This window comes from Lepisosteus oculatus, chromosome 4, assembly GCF_040954835.1.
Source record: "Lepisosteus oculatus isolate fLepOcu1 chromosome 4, fLepOcu1.hap2, whole genome shotgun sequence".
NCBI classification, from domain to species: domain Eukaryota; kingdom Metazoa; phylum Chordata; class Actinopteri; order Semionotiformes; family Lepisosteidae; genus Lepisosteus; species Lepisosteus oculatus.
This window is the reverse complement of record NC_090699.1, coordinates 4,066,845-4,081,869: the sequence shown is the minus strand read 5'-3', so window position 1 is coordinate 4,081,869 and position 15,025 is coordinate 4,066,845. Positions and strand designations below refer to the sequence as shown.

The following is a 15,025-nucleotide window of genomic DNA, read 5'->3' as shown; positions in this document are numbered from 1 at the left end:
GAGGAGAAGCAGCCCCACAGCATGATGCTGTCCCCACCCTGCTTGCCTGCAGAGACAGTGCTGACAGGAGATCTGCTGTGCTGGGTCTGTGTCAGACGTACTGTAACACTCAGCATTTACACAAGAAAGTTGCAATCAGGTCTAATCTAACACCTTCTACCATGTTTGTTTCCCAGAATCACTGATGTGCTTCCTGAAATCTCCATGCAGGATTTTAGACAGTGCCTGGAATATTGTTGAGCCACAGACAACATCCTCCAATCTCAGCCACTGTCCTCTAACTCTTCCAGTGTCTGTTGTCCTCACGGTGTGCTCCTTGTCTGTGTGCTCAGTGTGGAGGGACAGCCTGATCCAGGCAGTGACTGGTTCTCTTCTCCCTCTGATTGATCCACTTCACCTCAAAGAGATGCTTAGACTTTGAAATGGTTTTACATTCCTTTCCTGATCTTTTTTTCTCATTTTGACACCTAACATAGGGTCACTTTCTGAAAACAAAACTAAGACTACACAGTCCTCTTCTTTCTGCTGTGGTCTTCCTTTGTCTCACTAGCTCTCACTGAATTTTTACTTCAGTCTTAATTAATCATCGGTCATATTCAGTCATATTCAACATGAATAACACAGTGTCTCTCAGTTCTCTATCCTCAATTTCGACTCTTTCACTCTTCACCAGCACCACTCTTCTCTTTCCCAGCAGATCTTGATATACGGCAGCTGCTTTGCTGTTCAGAGACACCCCTCAGTCTGCTGATGTTCAGGGTCAGGGAGCAGTTGGGACCACCCTGTACCATTAGGACTCCTCTCTCTCAGCTGTGGGGGGCAGGTACACTCTACCCAGAGACGCTCCACTCCTCCAGGTGCTGACGCTCCTTGGCATCACACTTCATCACCATTGAACCTGGCAAAGGAACCAGCACACAGCCCCCCTGTCCAGCACCTGTGAGCCCCTTCTGTTCTCAAGCACCCCTCACTTGCAGAGCCCACAGGCCTGTAAACCTGCCTCATCATCACTAGAGACAAGACCTCTCTACTGGAGCTCTCACACACTCTCCTTCCAGACTGGACTCTGGACAAATCCCTTTTCTCCCAGGAGGTCTTAATTAGTCAGGAGGAGGATAATTCTACACACCTCCTATCCTGACAGCTCCTTTCCCTCACTGAGGATCTCACTGCCTCACAGGCAGGTAATCAGGAGCTGAACTTCTCCTTCAAGAGAGAGAAGAGCCACATCTTGCAGAGGAGCTGGGCTTCAGCTTGATATACTTGTTTCACAGGAAAGTCCCAGAGCTCCTGCGTTCTTGAACACTGATCTGTGCTCGAGCTGCATGATCACAACAACACACCCTGAAGCCACAGCCCAGTTTCCCAGAATCCTCCTGCCTCTCTGTAAGTGAAAGTGAAAATAGTCCTTTACTGCGATAAAGACGGTGTCAGAAGTAAAGTGAGCAGGTCGCTTTTCAAATCTAATTATAAAAAGGCATCAGACAATCTTATTTTCTTTCTGAACAATAGAAAGTGGAGCTCAGACCGGTATGATCAGAGTATCCAGCCTGTAAGTATCCTGTCATTCTCACATCAGTTAACAGCACAGTGTACTGTAGGGTGAGGCCTGTCCTGTAGCAGTCAGACCGTACAGATATTCAAACGACAGATTAATTATTAATGTGTATCTGAAGGTGTATAATATTACAGTTTTCACTGTATTTTCACTGTAATTATTAATGTGAATCTGAAAGTGCATGATATCACTGTTTTCACTGGATTTTCACTGTATTGGATCTAACAGGCAAACAGTAAATTTCATGGCTCCTGCAGAAGATTTTTCTTTTACTTTGTGTTTCCTGTAGTTGAATGGCGTTTCTCTCTCTCAGAACCACATCTCTCAACACTGCAAAGACAAAAACTTCGCTCTGAATCTGGACTGTAATTAATACTGTAAACATCCTGTTAGTATAAAAACAGGTGAGTATAAATCTGCTTTGTTATTGTCTAGCTGTATAAGAAGACAAGAAATGTTTTATATATATATATATCTGAACCTTGTAGGTTTAATTCAGTATAATGTACTGCAGAGATCAATGACAATGTATGTATAGAAAAAATTGAGTGTAAATCTGGTATGTTATTGTCCATCTGTAAAAGGAGACAGGAAACCCTGCTATATTTCCACACATTGTATTGTCAAATAAAGTGCTGTTCCTATCTTTATAGTGCATGGGTAGAGTCAGAGTAGTAGCTGCTGTGTGCTGGAGTGACAGTGAGATCAGTCAGGTACAGCAGTGTGTGAGTGAACAGTCAGGTCAGGACTGAAGCTGCTGTGTGCTGGAGTGACAGTGAGATCAGTCAGGTACAGCAGTGTGTGAGTGAACAGTCAGGTCAGGACTGAAGCTGCTGTGTGCTGGAGTGACAGTGAGATCAGTCAGGTCCAGCAGTGTGTGAGTGAACAGTCAGGTCAGGACTGAAGCTGCTGTGTGCTGGAGTGACAGTGAGATCAGTCAGGTACAGCAGTGTGTGAGTGAACAGTCAGATGAGACGTCTCAGAAACACTTCTCATTTCAGGTGGTACTTTTGCTCTGGATATACAATTCAGTCCATAAGTATTTGGACAGTGACACAATTTGTGTTGTTTTGCCTCTGCACGTTGGATTGGAAATTAAGCAATGACGATGAAGTTAAAATGCAGAATGTCAGCTTTAATTTAATTTAATTCGAGGGTATTTACATCTGAATTGGATGAACCACAGCCCTTTTTATACGTAATCCTCCCATTTTAGGGGACCATAAATAATTTGACACATTAACATACTTAGATAAAACTGTCATGTTTAGTACTTGGTTACAAAACCTTTGCAATCGATGAATGCCTGAAGTCTGCCACCTGTCACTGAAACATCAATGCTACTGTTAATGGCCCTTACCAATCATGGCCTCCTAATAATAATCCCCATCTATGAATTGGCTTCTTCACTCTGCTCTCCTCCCCACTGAGAGCTGGTGTGTGGTGAGCGTTCTGGTGCACTATGGCTGTCGTCGCATCATCCAGGTGGGGCTGCACACTGGTGGTGGTGGAGGGGATCCCCATTACCTGTAAAGCGCTTTGAGTGGAGTATCCAGAAAAGCGCTATATAAGTGTAAGCAATTATTATTATAATAATTGTTATTATTAATGGCAACATGGGACAGTGGTGAGTCAGGGTGACTGTGTGTTTCAGTTCCTGTGTCTTTGAGAGATATTCAATCATTGTCAGAGATTTTCTTTATTTCAGAGATGAACTGTAACTGTAAGTGTGATTTTTTACACACATTTCTTTATTTCAGAGATGGAGTCTGACCAGTCACAGTGGCTCTTTTTGACTCTGCTGTTTCTCCACCAGTCCTGTGTCTCACGATCAGGTACAGTGAGACTCTTATTGGTGTTTTAATCAAGTAATCTGACCAGAACCCAAATTTCACACTCATGACTGAAAATGTCAGTACAGTTTCTGAGCATCGAATTTCTGAAGCTGATACCATCTGGTGTTTCATCTCTTAATTATTATTCTAGGTAGGAATATGAGGGAGTATTGAATAATAGTAGTGCTGTGAGAGGAAAGGCCTGGAGTTGTAGGTGTGTCATGAGGTGACGGGTTGCCGACCTGTTACTGAGGAGGCTGTACCAGTGTGACAAGAGCAGACAGAGATTTGTTCTACATAAAATACAGATTTAGTTGAAATTTCATGAAGCTTAAAAAAAGAAGCTATAAGACACCATTAATGGAAAGAGGATCACTGGGAGATGCTCTTGAAGTTTCCTGGGATGTGAGCTGTAATAGTGAGAAACTGATGGGTAAGAGAGAGCTGATGGAGGAGATGGAGGTGTTTCATGAAAGGGCAGGGAGGACAATCTTCCTTATTGATGACACAGACAGCTGCAGGACTATCTGAATGAAGACTGATGGTTTTATCCAAACGTAGCCCCAGGAGAAGCAGCCATGACCATCAGACACAACTTGATCAAAGAGGACGACTGTGTAGAAAGAGAGAAAAAGGAGAACCAATGACCTTGATAACAGACTCTTGTCACGATCCGCTTCTTTCCAGGCCCTATGCGGATGACACAATCTGGAATTGTGAGGATACAATAGGGAAAATAGTCATGCAGGAGAAGGGTCTGGAGACAGGGGGCGTGTCCGAGGAGTGCAGGTGTCCAGGGGGAGTGAATCCAGGGAGAACAGTACAAGGGTATATCCAAAGGGGGAATCCAAAACGGGAGGTTGAGTCCAAGACCAGGGGATCCATCCGAAGTAATTAAAAACAAGAACCGGGTAGGAACCGGCGGGACAGGGAATCAGGAACAGGAAACTAAAACCATGACGGAGCCAGACGCGGCAGGACACCTGGCTCTCACGAAACAGGATTCAATGAACAGCCTCGGGCAAACGCCTGCGTCTGGCTTTAAAGGTGGAACTAAAGAGGGGCTGGAATAAGGAACAGGTGTGGGGAATGGGACAGAACGAGGAAGGGCTGGAGCGCCCTTAGGAGGGGGAGTAGAGATCGTGACACTCTGAAGGAGATGACAGGAGCTGAGCTTGTGAAAAGCTGAAGGTCTAGGGGAGGTGATGGAAACACATCTTAAAAGAATGACAACACATTCTAATGACAACCCAAAGATAACTACTAGAGTTGAAACGTTGCTTTGCGTCTTGAAGTGAGGATTACATGCTGTTCTAATCTGATGATATAAGATCTAGACAGTGCAAATAGATGCTCAGTCTTGGGGAATCGTTTTCATGGCATTTTTGAATTATCCCAACCAGACAATAGTTTTTTTTTTTGTGTGAGACACATTGGACAAGTTGTTGGAAAGCAACAACTGAAATCAGTCGAGATTATTGTGAATCCAGGAAGCAAAAATCTTCAAAACAAAATAATTCCAAGAAATTTGGCTTAATTCTATTTTTTTACAATAAGGATCTTGCTGCACTGGGAACAGCTTGATTCAGTCAATGTCAATAGAACAGAAAGAGGGTTTTCATACTTGGGAGGAGCGAGTAGAGTGAATGAGGAGACAGACCAGATTCATGTCTGCACCTTGTTTAATGTGCCCCTGCAGTAAGAGGGGAACAGGAGGCAGGATGAGGTGTAGGGAGAGGAGGGGCCTTCCAGAGGAATGAGGAGCTATGAATTTGGAGCAAAGGATTATGAGACTTGAGGAAGCTGGATTCCCACTGAACTGTGTTAGACTTCAGGGGACAAGAAAGAGAGAATTTAATGTTCTTGTCATCAGCCTTTCTTCTGCTCATGATGGTGTGTGTCAGTCTGGGATCGATGTCCTCCACTGAGTCACTCTGTCATCAGACCCCTGAGCACCTGTGGGATGAGCTGACAGACTCAGAGACAGTGTCAATCATGGCCAAGTCACACTGCTGACCTGAGAGCTGCTTCACCCTCTCTGCCAGTCTGTGCCTCAGTGTGTGAGTTAATATTGGCTACATCAGGTACTCATCACTTACAGAGGGAGTCCTGGAGTGACCCAAACCACACAGGACATTACAATGTGTCAGAAGTGTGACTGTGGAATATTGAGCCAACACTTGTAGAAGGATTCTGATTGGACCTCTTCCTGTAGCTCATCTCCATTATGCATTGTGAGTCTTGAAGTTGCAGAATATCTTATTTTGTGTTTTAAAAAATTCCTGAATAAAAGCATGAGATATTCAGTTCCATGACTACAAACCATGTGCCTCATTTGTTTATGTGTTCAGATTGTGTTGGAAGTATTAATCATTAGTTTAATAATCTGGGCTCTGTGTATGAAGTGTTTCAATATATAAAGGACAGAGAGCAGAGAGAGACACACAGATAAAGAGCCTGATTTAACCCCCTACTGTCACTGCAGAGTAACAGACCCTCAGTGAACACAGTCACAGCTCTTCTATCAGGGAGTGAAGGTGAGGATCTGAGGGTCCTGGGTGAGAGATCCAGACCCCAGTTTGGGAAACACTGGTGTGAGGAAGAGGAGCAGATGGTGAGATGAGACTCACTGATCTTCAGTGCTCCTCAGTCACATGTGGGTCTGAATCAGTGATGGGCTGTTTGTAGAAAACACTGTGTGTCACTGAGCTGCTCTGCTTTATTCTGACAGTGATGATCTACAGTTTGTCTCAGAGTGTTTGTCTGTGTTGAGGTTGAAGACTCATGTCAGCTGTGCTCTTTCTCTTTCAGAGTGGTTTCAGGTTCATGGTCCAGCTGTTCCTGTGTTTGTTTTCCCTGGTGAAGATGCTGTCCTGCCCTGTTACCTCTCACCAGACATCAGTGCTGAAGACCTACAGATCAGGTGGTTTAGAGAGGATTACTATAACCCTGTTTGTTTGTTTGAATTGGGCTTCTATAACTTACGTGTACAGAACCCAGCCTACAGGGACAGGGCTGGTCTATTCCTGGAGAAGCTCCACAGAGGCAATGTGTCTTTAACACTGAGAGATGTGAGACGCTCTGACCGTGGACAGTACACATGCATGGTGCTGTCTGACATGATGGAGGATAACACTGTTATTGAGCTGGTTGTTAGAGGTGAGTGTCTTTCAGTTTTTACCACAGTTATATTTATGGTGAGTCACTGATCACTGCACAGTAAACATGAGCACTTACACAGTAATGATGAATAATAATACTGTAGCACTTTCGGGTTCACGTGGGTATGTGCCCTTGCCACTGCTGCCTCAGGTCGCCCCCTCCCCTGCTGGGGACTCAAACCCAGGCCGCCAGCATCACTCAACAGGGAACCAGCCAGCTGAGCTAAAGGGAGATCTCCCCCCAGCCCGCCAGCTGAGGACCCTGCTATCCACAGGGAAGGGCGGTGACGTCACACAACCTGTAATGTCGGCCACATGTGTTACAATACATTAAATAATGACAACAGTACTGATGTATTGGACAAAACTTAATTTGAGTTGACTGTGAAATAATATTTATATATGAAGTATAAATTCATACTGTACATACATGTTTCATTGTTTCCAAATAAGCATCGGTGTATTTTAAAGATTTTTTCTTACATTTTCAGGTTGTGAGAAATCCTCTGATACTAATATGATTTGTCTTTGCTAAAGGAGATGATATTAGATACTATTAATACCTTCAAATGAGGTTTTATTTTTACACAATAGTCCAGCTACACAACAATACACTGGATAAAACTGAAATGAACAGCTTTGCAGGTTCTTTAATTCACATCAAATCACAGTAGGAACAGTTATAAATGTATTGTAAAACACTTAAAAAGCAGCAGTGAGCTGAGTCTTTAATAATCACTGACTTCAGACATCTGAATTTTCAATCATAATATTTTTCCATTCAGGAAGAAAGCCACAAAGTTCACAGATGGATAAAATCTTAGTAAATTAAAGAATTCAGAGTGTTGAGAAGAACCACACTATACTACACAAAACAATACAACTCTAGACAACACAGCACAACACTACACACTCCAGTCTGCACAGGCAGTTGCATTAGAGGGCACTGAGGATCCTGTGTTGTGATGTCAGCTCAGTCCTCACATTAACACACTTAGTGTCTCAGCTCCTGTCAGCTTCTAGAAGAGCAGAAACAAAATTTGACAACACTAGTGTATCTCATCATCAGCACAACACAACACAGTTCAGCACGGCACTACACAACACAGCACAGAAGAACACTACATGATACAGCACAAAATTACACAACTCAGCAGTACACAGCACAGCACAGAACTACACATTTCATACTTCATCACTCAGTTAATTTGCTGTTAAATCAACTGTAATCCTGGATGGAAAAGCTGTATTTACAAATTTAAAACTTGACAGAGAAACAACTTGAACTGTTGTTTGCAAACTTTTCTTTATCATTGCTGCATGTGTTCTGAAAGCAAAGCACTAAGACAGCTACATTTACTCCAGTGTGCTTTTATCAGCTGTGAAATGCCTCCTGTTGTTTTGAACCCACAGCCCTGGGCTCCCAGCCCTCAGTGTCTCTCCACTCCCCTGGAGGAGATCAGGCCCAGCTGCTGTGCAGATCAGAGGGCTGGTTCCCTCAACCTGCAGTGATCTGGACAGACAGGGATGGAAACGAGGTGACATCACAGCCCCCCACAGTGGACACGGACAGTCAGGGGCTCCTCAGTGTCAGCAGCTACATCCCAGTCAAACAGGAGTCCAACATCTTCTCCTGCCTGGTGAGAAGTGCTCTTCCTGAGCCAGACTGGGGATCTCAGCTCCACATACCCAGTGAGTATTAAACATGAACACTGGAGCTCACCTGCAACACAGCTGAGGTATAACACACACCCAGGGTATAACACACCTGGGACACTGAGCACAACCTGCACGAGGAACTTGTTTTGAAAGAATACCACTCAAAAATCATTCAGTTCTGCATCACTAGTCAGATAACTAACTTCTCACTACATGTGATGTCACTGAAGGAGGAGCTGAGCAGCGGTCTGTGGGGGTGAAGTGAACCTGAGTGCAGGAGGGGAGCAGACTGGAGAGGGGACAGGTGGTGTGGTGTGTGCAGTAAACACACAGGAGTGAGGACAGGCAGTGTGGTGTGTGCAGTAAACACACAGGAGTGAGGACAGGCAGTGTGGTGTGTGCAGTAAACACACAGGAGTGAGGACAGGCGGTGTGGTGTGTGCAGTAAACACACAGGAGTGAGGACAGGCAGTGTGGTGTGTGCAGTAAACACACAGGAGTGAGGACAGGCAGTGTGGTGTGTTCAGTAAACACACAGGAGTGAGGACAGGCGGTGTGGTGTGTTCAGTAAACACACAGGAGTGAGGACAGGCGGTGTGGTGTGTTCAGTAAACACACAGGAGTGAGGACAGGCGGTGTGGTGTGTGCAGTAAACACACAGGAGTGAGGACAGGCGGTGTGGTGTGTGCAGTAAACACACAGGAGAGAGGACAGGCGGTGTGGTGTGTGCAGTAAACACACAGGAGTGAGGACAGGCGGTGTGGTGTGTTCAGTAAACACACAGGAGTGAGGACAGGCGGTGTGGTGTGTGCAGTAAACACACAGGAGTGAGGACAGGTGGTGTGGTGTGTTCAGTAAACACACAGGAGTGAGGACAGGCGGTGTGGTGTGTGCAGTAAACACACAGGAGTGGGGACAGGCAGTGTGGTGTGTGCAGTAAACACACAGGAGTGAGGACAGGCGGTGTGGTGTGTGCAGTAACACACAGGAGTGGGGACAGGCGGTGTGGTGTATGCAGTAAACACACAGGAGTGGGGACAGGAGGTGTGGTGTGTGCAGTAAACACACAGGAGTGAGGACAGGCAGGCAGACACAGTCCAGGGTTGTGGTCCAGTGATATATCTCCAGGAAACATGGGAGAATCTGAATCCAAGGTCAAGGAGGCAAACCGAGTCCACAGCTGAGACAGATGGGCTCCAGTGAGTCTGTCTTGTCCACAGGTCCAAGGTTACTGCTCATCACCCAAAGCAAGTTTCACTAATTGGGGTCTGCAGGGTGGGTACCTGATAGCATCTTAGCCAATTCCCACCTTAAAAAGAAGAACCCAGTTCATTTTCACTGGTTAACTCACTGGCTTCTAATCTCTCCATCTGAACTGGTCTTCTGACTTTTATAACCACATGACTGCCAGCAGTCTGAGTCAGGACCTTAACTTTTCGCCAGGCCAAGAGACTGACTCAGAAGAGTACAGACTTCTCCCCGTGATCATCTATCTGAAACAGAAGAGATCTTGTGTCCACAAACCCACTGTTATTTTCACCTCATCAATGAAATCAGACAGTTGGACTATTGACAACATCCAGAATAATCAAACACTTTCAGAACCAGGCTATAGCCAGGATGAGCCTAGTTCTTCTCATCTGTGTACCTTGCAGCCCCACCCAAGAAGACAAACACAGAGCACAGAGTATTATTGCAAGACTGAAGTTCAACAAGTTCAAGTTTATTGTCATCATACTCATACACAGGTCTATGGTATAACGAAATGCTATTTACTCGCTCTCAGACGGTAAATAGTACAATACAATGGTGCAAGAAAAGAAAGACAGAGACAGCAGGCAATGTGCAAAATCATACATCAACAGAATGAAATAAAGGATAGAAAATTATAGGGAGTGAACTTCTTGACATGTGAGGTGGAGGCAGATTTCAATGTGTGTTTGTGTTTTGATAAAGAGAGGAGGCACTGTGAGGGTTCAGATTGTAGGTGAGAGAGGCTGGGAGTTTAATAGTTTGATAGTGCAGGGGTAAACACTGTCTCTGAGTCTGGTAGTCTGGGACTGAATGCTCCGGTACCGTTTTCCAGATGGTTCAAAGCAAATTAAACTGAATGAAACTGGTTCAGAAATATGTAATGTTTATGTACTATGTAATGTAATGCAGGTTTACACTTACCTGTTTTTACACTGATAGGATGTTCACAGTGTTAATTACAGTCTAGACTGGGGAGAAAACTTTTTTTATCTTCACAGTCTTGACAGAGAGATGCCATTAAACTACAGGAAACACAAAGTAACAGAGAAACCTTCAGTAGGAGCCATGAAATACACTGTTTGCTGACTTTCAAAGCCACTATTGTGAAAATACAGCAAAAACTAAATGTCATAAGCGTATATTCAGATATGCATTAATAATTAATCTACCGTTTTCCAGATGGTAGCAGATCATAAAGTCTGTAGCTGGGATGTGTGGGGTCTTTGATGATGCTTAGAGCTTTCCTCAAGCACCGTCTGTCATCAATGTCCTGTATAGATGGGAGGGCAGCTCCAGTGATGGACTGGGCAGTGTCCACCACCCGCTGTAGGGCTTTGCGGTCAGCAGTACTGCAGTTGCCATACCACACTGTGATGTAACCTGTCAGTGTGCTTTCTGTAGTGCATGTAATACTGTAATTTAATTACATGAGACTGATAAAACCTAGAAGGTAACCAATAACATGTCTTGGTCTCTGATCTTTGTTATCCCCGAGTGAACAATCAGCCTTTTGTATCGCAGCAGATCGGCACTGATACAGTATATTCAAATATATTTGTTTTTTATGCTTGTTATGTGTGTGTATGTGTTTTATCAATAAACTGTATTTTGTATATTTAGAATCGGGGTGTGGAGATCTAAATTATAACGTTTGATTGGCTCTTAAAAGTTGTCAAGTACTCTTGCAATTTACAATCAAACAGTAATAAACAGTAAATTAAAAGCCCACATCTCCTACACAGGCACGATCAGACTCTGCCCAGATGATCCAGGTCTCCTGTTTTATTGTATATCCATGGCAACCAGCACTGATTGACAGGAGAGAAGGGGAGAGGTTGGCTGCCATGGCAACGCTACAGAATGACACTACATTTATCTAATTTATTCTTAATTTATTCTGTTTTCCAGGAGACTATTTCCCTGCTCCCTCTGGATGGATGGTGGCTCTCTTCCTAACAGCAGCTGTTACTGTAGCAGTATCAGTACTTCTGGTGATCCAGTGGAGAAGAATGGACAGTATGTGCTCATTATATATAGACATGTGTGTCTGAATGTCTGTGTCAGGAAGGATTTAAAATTCCTCTGTGTATGAGCAGCTCAGGACATTCCTCTTGAGAACAACTGACAATTTACAATCCAGCCAGTAGGAACTAAAAAAACGAAAACCTTTAGCTCATGAGCCAGAGCATCTTCTAGTCTTGATAGAGAACTGCCCTCCAGGAGAGCTACAGATGCAGCCATCTATAATACAAACATCTACAGTATAATACACATCAAACCCTGAGATAAACTCACTGCATTATACCAGTGAGCCACAATCAGCCCTTCGCTGCTCAAAGCAGATCAACAGGTGACACTTGTGAAAGCAGCTTCATTTAATCTGTTCTTCCTCCTTAGCCTAATGATCACATGTCTGAAACTACAATATGTTGTAGCGATTCTCTGTAGTTTCCCTCTGCAGGAGGACGAGAGGCAGGAGACTGGGAGTGCAGTGAACTGGCCTCTTGTCCTTGTTAGGGACACAGGCATGCTGGTCACTCAGATAGGACAGGAAGGAAGAAGGTAAAGAGGGAGAGAGTGATGGCCAGACAGACAGAGAGAGGAAACTGGACTCTGTTTATAGAGAGGAGAGGGCAAGCTGGACGATGAAGGTCAGGTGCTCAGGCTCCAGGAATGTTACAATTGCTATAAATTACAGTACAATATGTTCTTAAAGCCTCTGTGTATAGTATATTTTTAAAAAGCAACATGTAAAATAAAATTAACTTTTTTTCTAATTACTATTTATACACAATCTCTAATAATTCTGTGTACTCTATGATATGAAAACTATTTCTGTTAGTGTCACACAATATTGTGAAATACTGTACAGTAGTTTGTGCAGGGTTGTGTGTAATCATTGTATTTCATGAGATTGTTTATCGCTACTGTACAGTATGATTAATGCAGAAAGGCACTAACAGGTAAATAAATATTTAAATTTTAATATTAGAATAAGCTTTGACAACCACACACAGCTGCAGTAGTTTAAGGATTCACTTACAGAGTAGTGCAGTCCTCTGATTCCAGATTATCTATCTTTGTCACCATAGTCAAGCCCATTCAAAGACCCCCCAACCCTTCCTTGCCAAATTTCCCATTGGTCCTTACCAGCCATGGCCTCCTAATAATCCCCATCTATGAATTGGCTTCATTACTCTGCTCTCCTGCCCATTAATAGCTGATGTGTGGGGAGTGTTCTGGCGCACTATGGCTGCCGTCACATCATCCAGGTGGGGCTTCACACTGGTGGTGGTGGAGGGGATCCCCATTACCTGTAAAGCACTTTGAGTGGAGTGTCCAGAAAATCATCTGACAGCAGGGGGTGGTGATCCTTAAAGGGGGAATCACAGATGAATGGTAGAGAGTGTCAGACCTGCTAATCTATCACAGAAATCACAGATGTACTGCAGAGAGACAGACCTTTTCATCTATCAGAGAGAACTGAGGTAAGAGGGTTCAGTTCTGTAGAAGTTTACAACAGAAAGGGTTGAATAAGATCTGTGGATCAATTACTGTCAAACATATGGCTAGATGAGCAGAATGACCTGCTAGGATTCTGTCTCTTATGTTCTTTTGTTCAGTGAAATATAGAATATCTGTAATAGAAAACATGGCAAATGTATTTTTTCAGCTTCTACTGCCCTGATCCTGTGTCACTGAGTGTCCTGTCTGTGTTTTTTTACAGGGCAGGAGAAACTCAATGGTGAGTAAATCAGTCAGACTCTCTGTGCTGTGTCCTGTAGTGATTTCAGCAGGAGCTCCTCTGTAAATGATCCTGCACCAGTGTTCTAACTGAGTTGTATGTTATTATAATACAAAGTCCACGTTGTATATTTACACTTTTCTTATAATTGACAGTTTATTTATGGACGGAGCTATTAACTTCCAATTTGAACTTGAAAACTTAAACCAATTTGAGTGTCATCAGACACCAGAGCTCTGATGGTCTGAATCATGTCTTATTATTTCCAGCCATTCCTGTCATCCTCACAGAACTGGGTAAGTGATCTTCTGTGTCTGTGAGATCACAGATCCACCAATACAAACACTAATGAATTATATTTGAGTGCACTGTTGTTCTGCAGTTTACTGTACTCTACTGTAATGAATGATATTTCACTGAAATACTGTATATCCTTCTTTTATTTTCTTCAGTAATACACAGGTATTTGATCAGTTGTGAAATGTTAAGATTTACAAAAGCAATAGAAAATACAGAGAAATAGAGAAATTATTGTACAACAATGTGAATAGGGAGATCTAACTCAGTTTTGACTCCCTCTCAGTTTTGTTGGTTTAATGAAACCTTTAGTTTTAGACCGCTGACATGGGTGAAAGAAACTAACTGGCAGCACAAACTATAAAGTAAGAAATGCTGCTTGTATGAATATCAGTCTTCTTTGCTCTCTTCTAATGTTTCAAAGACACATTATCTTCACTCTTGTCTGAAAAGTCTCCCTTCAGACTGACAACAGGCCATCAGCCCCCTGTCCTGAGTGAACAGTCTGTATCCTGACACTGTGGGGGTCCTGCCTGTGTCCTGCTGTTACACACAGTGTCTGTAGAGCTGGAACAACACAGCTGGTTGTTACAGTACCAGCATCCTGCCACCAGAGGGCACCCAAGCCGATTGCATGTACCTCATGTGCTCTGGGGAGGCGTAGGTTAATTAGACCTCGTTAACCCATCACCAGGCCTCCCCTCCAGCCTACTTAAACCCTGCTCTGTATCCAGAGTGCTCAGTAGAGGGTTAGACTTTGAGAGTTATGTGGGTCTTTCCTTGTGATATCTTGCCAAGACTCCCTCTAGGTTTTTGGATTTTTGGCTTGCTTTTTCCACCTTGATTTCTAGATTTTGTCTTGGATTGTTTTTTGTTTAAATTTCCCTTTTGGGTTTTTTACTTTTTGTTAGACCCTGACCTTGGATTTTGCTGTTTACATGTGATCATACCTGCGTAGGGTCCACTTCTTTGAAAATAGATGCTCAGCAGTGTGACACTGTTCTGACTGCTTGTGTTCAGCCAGCTGGGCCCCTGTCTGTGTCAGACTGATACTGTCTGTGTGTCAGTCTTCCTGGATCAGGCCTGGTGTGGAGATGTGCTCACCATGGAGTGTGACTGGTCATCCCTTTCTGTCCAGCTGATGTCCGGAGATCAGGCAGTGTGACCAGTGAGAAGGACATCTCTGTTTCTCTGTCAGTGATACTGGTCGCTGTGGGTACAGGACCCTTAGTCTGTGTGAGATCAGCCCACACTTTCACTCATCTGACTGAACAATGAACAGAATTCAGTATCAATGGATGGTTATTTAAATATGAAATATCCCGCAGTGCTAGAGACAGCAGACTGTGTTTCTTTCTTACCCCTCTCAATGGCTCAAGCACCAGACTCCAGGGTGTCCTGTGATGTGTCTGTGTGTCTTATTGCCTTGTGCTGCTCAGTCTTATTGAGTGAGACTCCAGTCTTACAGCCACTGCTGCTCACACTCACTGACACTCTGATCCACACTGCAGTGGAG

The 15,025-nt window shown here is 43.8% G+C and overlaps 3 protein-coding genes across 3 annotated transcripts in view; 1 reads left to right on the top strand and 2 right to left on the bottom strand.

Annotated features, from left to right (window-relative positions):
- Window positions 1-15,025, bottom strand: part of LOC107076270 (butyrophilin subfamily 2 member A2-like) — a 323,939-nt gene that overhangs the window by 216,447 nt on the left and 92,467 nt on the right. The gene's annotated exons all lie outside the window — the stretch shown is intronic.
- Window positions 1-15,025, bottom strand: part of LOC138238070 (butyrophilin subfamily 1 member A1-like) — a 133,612-nt gene that overhangs the window by 33,566 nt on the left and 85,021 nt on the right. The window lies entirely within an intron of this gene.
- LOC138238061 (butyrophilin subfamily 2 member A2-like) overlaps window positions 1-15,025 on the top strand; it is a 93,767-nt gene that overhangs the window by 77,252 nt on the left and 1,490 nt on the right. The gene's annotated exons all lie outside the window — the stretch shown is intronic.